This window comes from Syngnathus scovelli, chromosome 10 (genome assembly GCF_024217435.2).
Source record: "Syngnathus scovelli strain Florida chromosome 10, RoL_Ssco_1.2, whole genome shotgun sequence".
NCBI classification, from domain to species: domain Eukaryota; kingdom Metazoa; phylum Chordata; class Actinopteri; order Syngnathiformes; family Syngnathidae; genus Syngnathus; species Syngnathus scovelli.
Window position 1 is genome coordinate 7796841 of NC_090856.1, and position 15595 is coordinate 7812435.

General features: G+C 38.0%; 1 long non-coding RNA gene across 1 annotated transcript; it reads right to left on the reverse strand.

Moving 5' to 3' along the window:
• Positions 1-7047: 7047 nt before the first annotated feature.
• On the reverse strand, positions 7048-13105 carry LOC125976080 (uncharacterized). Its single transcript, XR_007484174.1, has 2 exons — positions 11879-13105; positions 7048-10183 (listed from the first exon to the last, which is right to left on the reverse strand). It is a non-coding gene; the product is annotated as an uncharacterized lncRNA (long non-coding RNA).
• Between the last annotated feature and the right edge of the window lie 2490 nt (positions 13106-15595).

Sequence of the window (15595 nt, forward strand, 5' to 3'; positions counted from 1 at the left end):
TATCTTCAATATGAATGCAATCTGACATGCACGGGGTATAGAACTAATACCTTGAGTCAGCTTCCACCTGCTACTTAAATGTCTTCCAAGGACTTTTTATTGAATAATAGTGTGACTAGAGCATTCAAAGCGCCATAGAAAATGGATGGGAGGCCTCAGAGGGGATGGAGCCTTTTCTGTTGTCAGTCTCGAATGTCCTCCCGTTAAATGTTAGACAAGCCCCCTCTCTGTCTAATTTTATAACTTCTTTGAAGACCCATTTTTGTTCTTTGGCTTTTGACTGACTGTTTTTATTTTAATATTATAATATAATAAGGTGTGGTTTTATTTGCTGATTTCACTATCTTTGGGGTTGTCCTGTTATTATATGTAAAGTGCTTTGTTACAGCTCCAGAAATGTGATACATTGATAAAGTTATATTGTATTGTGTTATATTGTATTTTATCACACTGACATATATTTCTAAATTGATGACCTACATTCACTTTCCTGGTTTTCTCTCTGTGTCTCCTCATGCCGTTGTCATCACTTTATGGAAAGGTGTATGTGGGCACATGCTTTCTAGGAGCGGATGGACAATGAATGCATTTCTAAAGGGCACTGCTGCAATTAATCACCTTTGTACATCCACTTCTTATCAGGTTCTGTCTGACTCATTCCGTGTTCCAGTGGCCAATAACCACAAGTCTCCTGCCTAAGGGAGATAGAATTATTAAATGCTCAAAGCCAAACCTCAATTCTACACTTCAATCGTAGTTTGATTGTTTAATTTGAAATCTACTGTGTTTTTGTATCAAGGCAAACTCAAAACATCAAACATTGTCCCAATACTTTCTCTGGACCTAGCCATATGTTTCACAGTAGAGCCCTTTGACCCCAAGAGATGTGAGAACTCATAGAAAAACAAAAAAACTTGATTAGAGAGACATCAGTGTCATGTTCGCTTTTGTAGAACTCATGTCAACAACTATTATTTACTACATACACATAATATCGTCTGAATCAGGGTCACTTGAAGTGGACAGCTCTAAATATCTGATAGTTATCTGAAAATTAGAACGGAATATGTGAGTGTGTGAAAATCCAATCTGAAAATGAAGTCATTCTCCCAGCTTGGTCATATCCACTGAATCCCCTCCTCGCTCTTCTGTCATTCATTGCGTGACGTTCGCACATTCAAGACTGACAACGAGGCACTCTTTTAAGGTTTTTTTTTTTGCGTGTGGATATAGCTAGCTAGCTACAGCCTTACTAATGGATTTGTCTTGAAACATCTTTAATGTATTTAGGAACAAATCTCTGAATTCACTTTACAGAGTCTTTCAAGAATATATGATAGAAAATACATTTGAACTTTGTGGTCATGATGATGAACAAGTAGCACATGTCATGCGGAGAGGAGAAATCAGAAAATAAATAAATACCCTCAATAACAGGCTTTAGATACATAAGGGTCATCTGAAAAAGTCAACAAAATCAAGCCTCCATTTGTAAGTTTTACGTATTTCCTCTCTTGAAGGTCAAGAAATAAGTGGTTTAAAAATGGGTCAGTATATTTTCAAGCAATTTTCTTTGCCTAGTTTGCCAGCACGTGAGCTGCAAGATTGCACCGAAAAGCCGATTCTTAGAAGTGAGTGCTTTTAAGATGGAATGATGATGTTACATGTTCAACAAAGGATGTTTGGTCTTTAGATAAAAAGAAAAAATGTTTTGTGGTGTGTGGTGATTTTTTTTTTTTCATGTGATTGACTGCAAGCACAAAGAGACATTGGAGACATTTTTAACTTAAAAATGTTACATGTCATCTTCATTTCTTACTGAAACACTCCACTTTGCATGAAACGTGCTGCACCTATATTGAAAAGGAATTTAGAGGCAATAGAGGGTGAGGTCGGGGGAGTAATCACTGTACAGTCCTCATTGAGTGATGGCTCTGCTAATGCAATCATCAGTATTATTCTTGTGATCAAAATCAGGACTCTAATACAGTTCTGTACAATAATGAAACTGTGAATTGCCGTTACAGCATCTAACAAATGTATGTGTCCTTGCTTTAATAAATTCATTATACTAGATTTTATTGCTTGTGCCTATTGAGTAAACTTTTGAGCCAATGTTTGCTCACCGGGCTTTGGTCGAAAACCATTGAGGAGAGCCAGATTGAATTTAAAATTGTTGGGATCAATAGTCTTGAGTCTAAGCATAAATGGCTTATGAGTCGATGTCGTATTTTTATGAGTTCAGCCTGACCTCATTGTGAAGGGACAGCAACACCCTGACCTGTTATTTGATTAAACTTCTGCTTGGTAATATGACAGTGAGGGAACAATGGAAAACTATTTTGGCCTTCTGCTCGGCCTTGCCTGGCTTTCTCTCCCACTGAAATATGTCTCACTAAATTTCCTCTTTGTCACCAATGAAACACCACAGCAACAATTTCATGGAACCGGCTCTTATTTTTAAGAATCTGTACATTTTAATTTGCCCTGGCAAGACCTCTTTTGTGGTTTCCCTGCACATGTAACAATATTTCTAAATGGAGGTTGCACACACACATGCGTACACACACACACACAAAGACATTAGCTACACTCTGCAAAGTCCTAAATAAAGCCTCATTAGGCTGTTGCATAACATTTTCTAATTCTTTCCAAATGTTATAATTAGACCGTTTTATTCCTGTGCTGTTTGTTTATTTGATGCTGTTGAAAGTTCAAACGTGTACTTCTTAAATTATTTTATTAACTCCAGGTTTTCCCAATTTATTAACTCCAGGTTTTCCCTAATGTGTTCAGCCTAGAATTAGAAATGTAGACCCTCAAAAGTACCCAAATATAATAAACAGAGAAATAATTTGTCGAAGTCAAATTTAAACCCTTTTTGTTTTATCTTGTATGCAATATAATGGTGCTCATTTCTTATATTAGTAGCCATTCAAGTCGTCTAATTACAAAGAGATTTAAATGTAATGAAAATATAACAAAACAAAACAATAGCATGTTAGGAACATTTTGTTTTCAGTTTTATTGTTCTATTTCAACAGTGCTGTGCTCCCAGGAGGAGATGTGTGCAACTAATCTGTTTTTCACTCTCTTGCCTGGTTTAGAAAAATAAGATTAGGAGGATAAATTTAGCCCCAATGTTTAAAAATAACCTGGCGCACATAAAACAATGAGAGTACAGAAAAACAAACCCAAGGCGATTTAGTGGTAGGAAGAGCGCTTGACGAAGAAGAATGACTTGAGGTGTTTTTTTTTTTTTACTACCCTTATGAACTGTGGCTGCGATGGGAATTGTTTCCAATGTCTTGGACTGCAGCCAAGTTGAGATAAAGAACAACACCCACAGGAATATACTAGATATCTTTTCTAATAGACTATGAAATAGTGCTAAACCGCAAATGGTATTACATTTTTGACTGACACAAATGTGAACATTCTTGTAGACTTCATTTTTTTAAAATCCTGTATAAACAATGTTAAGTTATAAAGAAGTAGCACTGTAAGCATGCAAACAATTGTTCAGTCTACCAAAGCAACAACTTGCACTGCATGAGGCACGAACTGACAATTAAGTAAAATTACTAAATGTGAAGTCACTGGTGTAGTGGTCTTACTATGCAGGATCTTGGTACAGGTCAGGTCCAGGTCAGCTCATGCTATATAAATGGACTTGGCTTGACCAGCTAATGATGCAAATAGCTTTGTGGATGGGATTGCCCAGCCTGTTATTCACTGGAAGAAAAAAGTTGTCATCCACAGAGTCAGTACTGATAGACCATAATGAAACCTGTTTACGACATTTTTTTTCTTTGCAGGAATACCATTTATTTCGATGAGTTTCATCATGTCTACGTGACAATTATAAACAGATGATTTTGTTCAGACAATGAACAAAGGTATCTGTTTATAATAGGAATACCATTTGTATCCATTTTTCCTCAATCCCAGGAGGCTACAAAAAAGGCCCACAAAAGGAACGGTGTAATGAGAGAAATGCGATAGGCAGAAAGGCATTCATGTTTTAAGTGATGAAGAATGCACTGAGGTCAGATATGTTCTCCATAAAAAGCATAAACATTCACTGGCTATTTTAAAAAGAATTTCAAAAAGCTTAGTAAATTTATTTAAGTCCGAATTTCCAGACTTAAAAGGATATAACTGAATAACAAATACAAGTACTTATATTTGGTAGCTGTTGGTGTCTGTCGGTCTAAGCCGCAAACTTGTTTTCGCAACAAAAGCAAAGCTACAAGTAAGTACATGCGCCTTTGAGCAGACAAAATTACATAAGCAGTGTTTCTAATCGGCTCATTCACATTGAAGGAAACGTTTGAATTCAGACAAAAGCATAGGATTCGGCTTGCATAAGCCCAAATTGGTTGTGATACTACAATTAAGCAGAGTAAAAACACTGCAATACATATATTATGTTGATATAAAGGCTAATGTAGCAAAGGTCATACAAAAAAGTCAACTCATTTTCTTCACTGACACCAGATTCAGCACAGTACAAAAAGGTGAAGGGTAGATTTAGTGCATACTTGTTAGAGAACAAGATGAGGCAGAGTTGTACACCTTGTTCTAAAAGTGACATCATCAGATGGGTCTGTTTACTCTGATCTGTGCTAATGAATGGATGTCCGCACCACATCAGAAGATGTTTTGTACAAGGGGAGAGCTGTGAAATTTCTCCTGAGCATGCCATGTTGCACGGCTCACTGTGAGGAGCCAATAAAACAGCTCTGAGATTGTCACCTTATTGGTGGGGTCAGACCTGTATACAAAACTGTGGATTTTGCATGTCAACAGTCTTTTTCTCACATGCTTTCCAAATAGCTCCCAATGAGAAAAGAATAAAAAGTCCCAAAAAAGCCCTTCTGAAATGGGGTTGTATTATAGCAGCATAATCAAAGTGAAAATGATATACATGTTGTAAAATAAGCAACCTTGAGCTGTTTATTTGAAATCAGAGAAAGACTCGCTGTGACAGAAGTTAGAGAGAAAAAAATACAATAACTGGTTCATGAAGCAAATTTGAAGCTTCGTTTTACCATCACTCATAGAAGTGTGCCTGTATGAAAGCCATACAGATTACTGCCCGCCCACCCTCTACAAAGTTTTGTAGAAATAGTTTCTCAGTTTGTGCAAAGTCCTGCAATGAAAGGTAGCGTTCAAGTTAACTTGATGTCAAGTCATTATTGGCCCCCAAACCCCGAGGTATGTCATTAACGACGATACATATTTGAGGAAAAAAGCACTGCTATCTTCTTCATGCAGTCCTTGCTGAGTTTCTTCATCTAAATCATGCAAATTAAAAATGACCATCTTAGAATCACCTTCAGCTTGAGTTCTTTCCATCTTAAGTACTTACTGTCGTTATCACAGTCAGGTGGTCTGGTACTCCCTGATGGGACTTGGGTGTCTATTTCCTGCTCCGGAGTCAGAGCTTAAGAGTGATAAAGCGATGCTGGATGAAACGTTTGTAAGCTTAGAAAGCTAAAAAAGATGTGAGAAATAGAAGTTAATAGATCTCTTTTGCACAGATTTTATTCTGCTTAATTATCAACTGCAGGGAACATATTGACCAGGTATTAGAAACTTAAATGCTGGTGGTGGTGGTGGGGGATTTTTCATCAGTGCTACTGGGCACCGCATAGGATCATACACTTCCTAACCAAATGTATGATGAAAAAATACAAAATACGTGCGCTTCATACTTTATATTTATTTTTTGATCATACTTTTTTTTTTATTTCATTTTGTATAGAACGAATCTACTGTCCTAAACCATCAACAAAGCGTTTGAAGCAAACAACAAAATGGCTACATCGGCAACCGTCATTTTTTTTTTCTTGCCTAGAAACAACCATTAAAGAAAAATACAAAATTATGGAACACGAAACCAACATTAAGTGCAAGAACTCATTTTGCACTTTTTTTTCCTCAAAAAAATCAACACACTCAAAATGTTGATACATTTGAGGTGCTACATTTGTCCTGCATATCCTTTCAAATCTGCAAAAAATTATTAGCGGCCACTCACGTTGTTATGTAAGGCAAAATAAGACCCAGCGTGAGGGCAAATAAAATGTGGTGGTGATTGGTGTTATTACAACTTAAACTACAATCAACCCCTGCATATTCACAGTTCAGCACCTGTGAATTTGTCCGCTGCGGCTTTGTGATTTAGAAATACATTGAAATATGATGTTAAAGAGTGAACAGTAGAAAATGTGACAGTCAATACTTTGTTTGCAATGTGTCCAAGTTTTCTATTTCATTGGTTTGCCATTCATCTGTGCCTCAACAAACAAAACTTTGGCCGCAATTCAAACTCATGTGAAAGTTGAAAAGTTTCTCACAAAGTGGTTTTCTTCATTCACAATGTGTGACACTTGATTCTCAGTCACTGGATGGGCTAGGGGTTATTTAGGCCACAAACGAGGATGCAAAATTGCAGAAGTGGAGTGCTTCGAAGTTATTAGCAATGATTTAGTGCACGTTTGGGTTGAGGTGTTGAATGCATACTCACTTTTGCCATCAGCCACTTTTGCAAAACCAAAATGTCTCATTTTCAGCTTTGAGTTTTGACGTACAACATTGCGGGGCGGGGGCCCGCTAGATCTGTAAATATGGGTGAATTATTCCATTCAGTTCTTATATCATGAATTAATCATAACACCATGTTGGGCCACGTGGAACATAATATTAAAAAAAGAAAAAAAAATGTCTTGATTTCCCCTTTATCTGGGATGCAAGTTTTATTTGTTTTTTTTTTTAAAAAAAAGTTGTCTATTAAAAGTTGTCATGTACTCCTCAGGGACTCGCCTGCAGCTGTACAGAGAGAGATAAATGTGTGTGCCTGGGGAGGAAAGTCTTTTCACATGAGACATAGCTAGCTGGCTTTGTAGCATTTATCTGGTTGTTTTTTTTTCTATTTTACTGAGCTGCCAGGACAAAATATGTATTTTTTTCTGTTACACAGTTTTTTTTTTAATTACCACTATGAATACTCAAAAAGTTAAACTAATATTTTGATCCAGATTTCATCAAAAGGTGTAAAAGATGTTGACTGAAGCATGGTTATATGAGATGTCTTTTCAGAGCTAAAAGTAACTCATTAGAGTTCATCAAGGGTCCCAAATAAGGCCGGAAAAAACGACAGTAAAGAGATCCATCTCCCTATTTGTAGCTGAGATGGAAAACAGTGAAAGCAGCATCTAATGAAAGGCCTTTAGTGTATGTAGTGACCTACATCTTGCATGACATTCATCTAGATGATGAAAAAATGATGGCTGAAATGAGCAGTCGTGAGGCACGTGTGCCGGTGAGGCTCGGGCGTCTGACCAGGACACGTGATGGTGACTCTACTGTCACTCAGTGTCCTCACAGTATTGTCCATCCATTTTCTATGACGCTTGTCCTCAATAGGTTCATGTGTGAACAGGATTTTATGACGTGTGAACTGGATTTTGTAACGTGGCACTTATGAAATTTGACAACCACTGTACTAAGAAACTTTGTGTGATTTTATTTAGCTCTATATAGGCACCTTTGCAAAGATTTTCATTTGCATATTTCACTATTGAGGTTGTATTTTGCAGTGCCCTGTGGGATACCTTATTTGGCTACGTAAAAGTGTCAAAAAATGAGACCCAGTACTGCAAAATAAACATCATTGAGTAATGTTTTATATGCGTACATTCCAATGTGTGCAATGAGCCGCTCTGCAGATGTTTCCTCTCTCTGTTGTTGTTGTTCTCAAGTGTGCACCCAAGGGTCTCCCCCTTGCCGTTATATTAGCTGTAAAGAATACTTTAAAAGGAGCGTTACCTGGACTGAACGCTTCCCGTTTAAACCGGTGCATTAATTATACTTCCAACAAGCATGGATGTTTTTTGGCATTTAGAGGAAGTGACAATCACTGCATTGTTAAGCTAAAGCAGCTACGCAAACAAGTGCTTTTAGAATGAGTTCATATTCACATCATGTACATCAGGGGTGTCAAACTCATTTTTTTCACGGGCCGCATTGTAGTCATAGCGTCTTTAACCACTTTGTAGCCAATGTAATGGGAAAATATTTATTTCATCCAGTCATATTTTTGATGCTGGCCAATTCTTGTCCTATGAAACATTTTGACAATATTTCGTGTCAACACGTCTCGCTTTACCGTGCTGCATGTTGTTACACATGCATCCATCATTACATTTCCTCATGCAGTCTACAGAAAGAGGCCTTGAGTCTTTACAATCAAGCTTATATGATACTGTGCAAGCATTTGTGTGCATGCGTCTATGAGCGCATGAGCTAGTTAGCGTGTGGAAAGGACATGTCGCCCTTTTCCGAGTTTAGCTATCTCATTCTGAACTATCACGTGCATGCAGCACACTGTGCACCCAAAGGTCTCGTCACGCTTCTATTAAAGATGCATGTGTACCTGTCTCTGTGGGTATTTATAGTATTTGTGAATTATTTTCTCCCGCTTCATGTCTATGAATGTCTATAAATAAGCACGGTGTTTGAGTAATTGCTTTGAAAACGGGGACACTAATTATAGAGACTAAGGGGATACCTCACACAGTGTTAATACTTTTGATACAACTCTATGTTCTCTTGCAAATATGCATAGTGTGTACTTGTCTCAACATCCTGTTCGTGTGCTGTGTCGTGTTTTTTTTTTTTTTTTTTTAATTGTCAAACCAGTAGGAGGCGGACAAATCCTTCACAGCTCGTCACGGGAATTCTCAGCAGTGTGACACGTGTGACAACATTGAATGACTGTGTCACATTCAGGGACACGTTTTGCTCACACACCTCCAGTCTAACTTTCTTTGTCAGCAAAAAAAAAAAAATTTGCTGATGTCTGGTCACTGTATAAGACAGAGGGAATACAATTGCTTTGCTCGGTATCAGTGTTCACTTTAATTGCATATTCGATCATGTGTGTTCAAATTTGAGGGTCCCATTTAATTTTGAATTTGACAAAAGGCTTTTTAAATATCCCAATAATTGAGTAGTGCATATTCTTATTGGTTGGTTGCAGTCCTACTTTCTAGCTACCGTATTTCTGGACTATAAGATGCTACTTTTTGCACAGTGCAGCTTATCTATGGATTTTTCATGATTTTGACATTATTGTATAATTTGTGCATGTTCTTTTACATGTGGAAATTAAACATTAATACACCTGCGGTTTATACTACAGTGTGGCTTATAAATGAACAAAACAGGATTACCCCCGAACAGGTGCGGTTTGTATACGAGTGCGGTTTATAGTCCAGAAATTACAGTAGCTAGATTTATATATATGTATTTTTTAAACTAACTAAATATTAACCAACAAAATACATTTTAGGACACTCACAGCACAAAGGAACGACAGCTTGGTGCACTACTTGCTCATTGCATATGCTAATTTGTGAATAAGACAGCTGCAAACTAAAATTATAATTAGGTCGGCCTCTGCAATATTAAACGAGTCTTTTTCATAAAACATTGTAATGCATTTAGATTTTGAGGTCTTTTTGAGGTTAGGCCTGCAATTATATCTACTGTATTGGATTTGTATTAGGATGAGAAATTTTAAATAGAATTGACTGTGTGTGTGCGTGCGTGCGTGTGTGTGCGCGCGTGTGTGTGTGTGTCTGTGTGTGTTACATAACCGTTGGATTTAGCAGAACATCGCCCGCAGCCACGTTGTTATAACTCGGTGATGCTGAGCAGCACACTGTGCTCTTCCGCAAGACTGTTGTGACAGGTTGCTTAATCCTGAGTGTCCTCGTCTCCTAAAATATATAGCGACACCTCTGTCTGCTCTGGGTCACCTGCAAACTCATAGTGAAGATGTATCTGAGTTGAGAGACAAAGCACTTTCAAACAACTGTGAACATATTCAGAAAATATATTATTCAGACTGCTTCCTACTTTGCTGGTTTAATATTCATTTTGTAGATACATTTAAACAGCGTGACATTAGAATGACTGTAAAAGAGAAGACTTCTGCCAAGACCATGACTGCAAAACTTAAACTGTTAGCCTCCAGTTCCAAAGCTCAAATTCTTACAGATAAGTTGCCTCGTCGGTGAGATGATATATCCAGTGATGTCCAACCGGGAGGAGGTCTCAGGGCAGACCTAGGATGAACTCACGGATGAAAAGGGAATGTCTTGGTGTCGAACTGGGGGAGTTGATAAACAGCAAAAAAATGAATAGACCTTAACCTAAAAAGTGCATTGTGCAATGAAAAGCAGTCTCTCAAAGAAGTTTTTCTTCCAGACATCCAGCACATTTCCGAGTGGCCTTTTTCTACTTAAATATACACTTTACTTGGCATTACTTGGCATTTGCTGCCAGGAAGATTGACAAAAATGGAAGAAACATGTCTATTATAACAAGACACGTAAAAGTCGAAGGAGCCATACCTCCAGATGAACAGGAAATTTGCTATTTTGTAGCCAGTAGCCATTTTGTATGAATCACAGACTCATATTTTGACAAACTATTGTTATACGGATGTTCTGAACCGACATTGATATCAGATATCGGTCTGATATCATAAAAAAAAAAACAGTATCAGATTATTGTCATGTTTGAAGTTGAATTTATGTAACTCAAATGTTTATTTTCTCACACCTACTTTTGCTGACTATTGTTGTTTGTTCTAATAGTATCAATTGATCAAGTTTCTTCAAACATTTCATTCTAAAAAAAAAAAAAAAAAAAAAACGGTTGTATAATTCCTGCTGATATCGAATGTTAGTATCGACCAATTCTCTTATTATTTATAACAAGAGTTGACAGATGTAGTGCTGAATGGACACTGACAGTGAAGGTGCTTTGTTTTGTTGCATTGTGCTTCTGTTTTAGGGGGCAAAGTGGACATCTGTTTCTTGGCAACCAAGAAATAGTCACAACTTGGCAAGCTTATAAAAAAAAGCAGTGCACTGTTAAAACTTTCATTCCAGTGTAAGGAGTTAGTATTCGGGTGTTGCTGGTATTTCAAAGATAGCTGCATGGTTTCAACAGAGGAATATTTTAGCTCTCGTGTGTGAGGAAGTGCACGTACTGCATGCCACATGATTTATTGCGAAATCTGTAACTGAACGGGGTATTTTTGGGGTTTGGAGAAAATGTTACACTGCAGAAAGCTTCATAAATCAACTCATTATGTAAGAGAATTCATATTAACAAACTAAGAGTCTTATCATTTTTTTGGCTGGTTTCTTACTTACATAATCTGACTGCTATTTATTTGGAAACATGACAGACAGTGATACCACCTGTTCTAACTCACAAACTTTTGGTGAAGTGCTACCCGCTTTATATTGTATTCTTTGGCAAAGACAGAAAAGTACGTTCAACCGGAAACGGAGACATTTTTAAATATACCCACTTGAAGAGCAAGCTAAACAAAAATGAAACTTTCCAAACGGTTGACCTAGTAACTCCAATGAGTCCTCTTTGCATAAACATGTCGACATAGTTGACTCTTAAATGTGGATTCTGTTCTTTTTTGTTATTGATATTATTGTTGCTGTTGTGCATCATTTTCACTGGCGGAGCTACGATTTTTTCCCTCGGGAGGCGGGCAATGTGGAATATCTACGAGGGCTCCACAAAACATTATTTTCCTCTACAAACCCACAAAACTCAGAAAATATTGGTAAACATGAATTATATGTTCCCTACGAGGGACGGGGGAAATGTGTTACCCAAATGTCAATTAGATGTCATCAATGCATGATAACCATGAGAATAGTTTTGACTCTTGCGTAGTTGCTGGATGAAATTTCACAATCCAACATGACTGTTAGTGTGTGGGAATATGTGATTTGTGCTGTGTAAAGAAATAAGAATTTTGAACTGGACTTACCGTCTGTTGTCACTGTGTGACCTCCGGTGTGTGTTGTTGTGCAAAATGCTCATTGGCAGCCAACAAGGAAAAAGCATGACGGTTGATTTTTCTGGTATCAATAATCACACTTTGCCAACATTCACATCAGGCAAATGTTCCACTGATGTAGTTAGGAAGTGATTTTCTTATGTATCACAGCTTTATATAAGCATGTAACTGGTATAGTCTCCTACAGCTCACCAGGATCTGAATGAGGACCAAGTTTAGAATATGGATGGATGGGATGTATATGACATATGTTTTACAAAAAAAAAAAACATGGTTATACATACATCAACACTTCTATTAGGCTAGGCTATTATTTTAACAGGCTGACAATAATATAATGCTGTACAATGTAATGTAACAAATTAACCAAAAGTACCAATTTTCAGATTTTCGTCGGTTCTTCTGTTCAAAACTGTAACGTATCAAAAGCCCTTGACTGCACTGTAAAACTTTTAATAGATTCACACCGGGCCTGGCCAGTAAGGTGTTAAAGTACTTTTAAAAAAATCTCTGCTGCAAATTAGAAGCGGAGCTGAGCTGCAGTCTGTTAAGTCGTGGCCGCCATGCTTACCTTTGACCGCCAGTCCTCTCTGCTTAATCAGCTAAGAATACTGTGTAGACTACTCACACGCACACTCGCCAAGCACACAAAACACCACTTCAATCCACAGCAGGGAAGCACACGCATTTAAAACTAGCTCAGTACTAAGCTTGTTTGCAGCCACTAATGATTGAAGAGGATGACGTAGACATGATGGGCGAGCAGACTGAAATTTTGTATGTGATCAAATCTGGGTGTGGATGGTGAAGAATAATGTTTTTCTTTTACCATGTATGTCCACGATTAATGAATGATGACTTGAAAGTTAGTAAACCACCAAAAGATGCTGTGTCAGTTCTTGTGCCAGCATCATTACATCGTCAAACATCCTGTCTCCTCAATAGCTCTTTGTGTTGAATTTGATCAAAAAGCGCCACCTTGTTTGAAACAAAGGCACGGGTTCATGATCAGGACGCTGGCGTCAGCGGCTGCTCTGATTTAAACACCTTTTAGAGGACTTCTTCCGGAGCCCGCCAGGATACGAGCCAGGAGGGGAGTCTTCTGATTCCTTTCCTCTCCTAAACTGGCGGCAGCTTGAAATAGACCAGACGAGCAGATCGCTCTCTGTGTCGTCCCAGCCAGGACCTCAGCAGTCGTCCTGCTAATCAGCAGAGACAGAGAAGGTTGCTTTGCATGTGCCAGACGCAGATCAGCCTCAGCGGGGGGGCGGGGGGGATGGCAGGCTGTTGCTAACTATAGAAGCAGAGATACAGGTGACCAAATATACGTACATACTAGGAAAGCCTGGCCGGATACTTGCCCATAACCTTTATGTGCGCAATGCCCGCACAAAGTGCTGCATAAAATTCCTACTCACAGAACTCACAGAGTATATTAAACATTTTCACATACCATATTTTCCAGACTACAAGGCGCACCTAAAAACCTAAAATTTTCTCAAAAGCTGACAGTGCGTCTCATAGTCCGGTGCGCCTTATATATGGACCAAATTCCTAAATTTAAACTGGCCTGAAGGATTGTGTCATGAAATCAATCATAAGTGGCCCGCTGAAGACTATGAATCAAAAAGACTATGGATCATTATTTTGCAATTATAAAGTAATTTATTGTGTCTGAAGTTGAAATAAAAAAGATAAAATGGAGAATGATTTGATTTGGATTAAAACGCTGACATGATGCAGTAATGGTGCGCCTTATAGTCCGGTGCGCCTTATATAAGGACAAAGTTTTAAACTGGGCCATTCATTGAAGGTGCGCCTTATAGTTCGGTGCGCCTTATAGTCCAGAAAATACGGTACATACATACATTTTTCACCAACAGGCAAATCTTACGAATAGTTAATATGAGAGATGTTGCATTTGCCACTAGAGTTGTTATATTAAGAAATTATCAAGGTTGAAACATAATTTAAATGCATTCAATGTAAACACATTCTTTCACATCACTTCAGCACAGTAAATTTGTTTGACCTCATGCCGGCAGTGAATTGTTGTATTAACAATCTGGTGCATTTGTATTCATTTAATGATGCTCATCATTATTGAATACACGAGACGGCGCACTCTGCAAACTCACTGTGTTTTAGTGGCAAGCATACTTTGAAAGCACACCCCTACGCACACACCCACACAGTGTTCTTTTTCTTTCATGTTCACAGTCTGCAGTACATACACTATGTCAGACATTTCAATTAGCTCATTCAACCGCTCGCTCAGTGGAATCCGTACCTGATCACGGTGGTTTTTATTTCTAATATACTGTCTCAGTGTTGCGCGTGGTAAGATGGACGTGTTTCTAGTTAGAAGGTTATTACATGTCCTTGAGCGCCTTCTTTTTATGTGCACGTGCAGTTAAGTGGACGTGTAGATTTTGTGTGTTCATGTAGATTTTCAACGATAAAATTTGAGAAAAACCTCGCTGGGGAATAAAAGAATCACTAATGTTCTAAGCGTTTAAATTAGTGAGAGGAGGGGCTGTGGTGTCAGAGAGTTGTGACTCCACGTGACCTATGCGGACATAAAGGTTATTTAAAAATGGTAATTGTCAAAATCACCGGCGCCATAAAATGGCAAACCAGGCAACTGTACCCCCGATGATGATCTAAGACCTTTTTACCTGTACAATAAGCAATACCTTAGGTAACTTTAAAAACATTCTGTTATCTAATTCAAAAAAAGAAGCCAATTGATATAATTGGGCTCCATTTTCAATGGGCTCTAAAATCATGGGAAGTCCATTTTCTACTCGACACCGCTGATGCACCTGACAATTTGATGACAGAAAATAGAGGAGACATTACACCAGATAAAAGCGGGTCTAATTTGTAGCCCAGTTGGATTTGTGATTGACATGTGTCATCATATTACACTCATAAATATGCTAACAATGTCCATCAATCCGTCTGAATCATTCTAGAAATCGGTAAATTGAACAAATTGTTATCGCAACAAATTATAAAAATCACACCCGTGAGTGTGGCACAATTATGAATGGGAGTTATATTAAAAAAAAAAAAAAAGGATGGATGTTTTCAGAAAATGTAGGTTGAACTCCAAATTTTACCACTTTTGAAGCTTTCAACATTGGCGGTTTTGATGTGCTCAAACACACTGCGTCAGCATTTACATAACTGGGTAAATCAAATTTTCATTCCACAGGAATTAAGAACAAAATTCGAGACATAATTCATAAGCTGTGCCTTTGAAATAAATGCCAATGAGTAGCACTGTAAGTACAATCAATTTGATGCGTTACAATAAGGACAAAAGGTTCCGTGTTTCAGTCACATCATACTGTGAAAATCTGTGAAAATTTGGGCTGTGCTACATTTGATCTTGTCAACAGCAGACATGTGCTTGGGTGAAGATTAGAATAGATACTTTCCACTACCAAACTGACAGCTCAGTTCTTGCAGTGTGTGTACAGTCAGCTGATCTTTTTGCAAGAGTGAGCCATAAATGCCGTAAGATACATACTTATACACTTTGTTATCTAGTGGCTAGCTCAGATGATGACTATTTAGAGGCGGGCTGACAAAGGCAAGGAGGAGAGGTGACCAATTGCAGGTCACCCAGCTTTCAAACACCCCTTCCAAACACATTCTCCAAACCTCTGTCCTGTTTCC